Genomic DNA, 667 nt, shown 5'->3' with positions numbered 1-667 from the left:
CCAGTCTCAGCTCAGAACAGCCAGCACTGTCACTGTGACCGGGCCCTGTCCCATCCCATACCCCCACATTTTGCTCTGCAGCAGGATCAGTTGGCTGAAGCCCCCGGGTCAACCTGCAGCTCCCCTCACCCCGCCCCAGGCCAGACCATAGGGAAGCGCCGAGCAGCCCCGTCTCCCCACTGTTCACATACCCCATGTCTGGGGTCACTGGGGAGCTGTCACACCCTCGGCTTGCCTGTCCCACTCTGGACCCCAGAAGGAAATTTGCCCCTGGCTGTCTCACGCCCCAGCAGGGACCAGCAGCACGAGGCATTGAGCAAGTGCCCAGACACAAGGAGAGTCGTGTGGTCGCTTCAGCCCTTCACAGAGATACTTTGGCCCCTGAAAAGCACCAGCCCCCTGTGCTCTCAAGAGGAGAGCCAGCCTCCCCGGGCACAGCCTCTCCAGAGCCCTCCGGATGGATGCCTGCACCCAAGCTACTCTGGGCACCCTGAGAAACCCCAGCAGCTCCACCAATCTGCAGCCACGGGGTGAACTGCGAGGAGGTGTCTGCCTGTTGGGGATGGAGAAGGGGCACTAAGGAGGGACTGCGAGAGGAACCGAGCTGGGCTGAGACCCACACGCTGGCCATCGCCTTGGCATGTGAGTGGCTGGGGGGCCACCAACA

General features: G+C 63.0%; 1 protein-coding gene across 1 annotated transcript in view; it reads right to left on the bottom strand.

The window, feature by feature from the left end:
• Nucleotides 1–667, bottom strand: part of LOC104495569 (sodium-dependent proline transporter-like) — a gene marked incomplete at its 3' end in the record, with an annotated part of 9,737 nt that overhangs the window by 8,671 nt on the left and 399 nt on the right. The window lies entirely within an intron of this gene.

The sequence above is a fragment of the Buceros rhinoceros genome, unplaced genomic scaffold (genome assembly GCF_000710305.1).
Source record: "Buceros rhinoceros silvestris isolate BGI_N320 unplaced genomic scaffold, ASM71030v1 scaffold23166, whole genome shotgun sequence".
Classification (NCBI taxonomy): Eukaryota; Metazoa; Chordata; class Aves; order Bucerotiformes; family Bucerotidae; genus Buceros; species Buceros rhinoceros.
The sequence above is the reverse complement of the archived record's forward strand: the minus strand, read 5'-3'. Positions and strand labels throughout refer to the sequence as shown.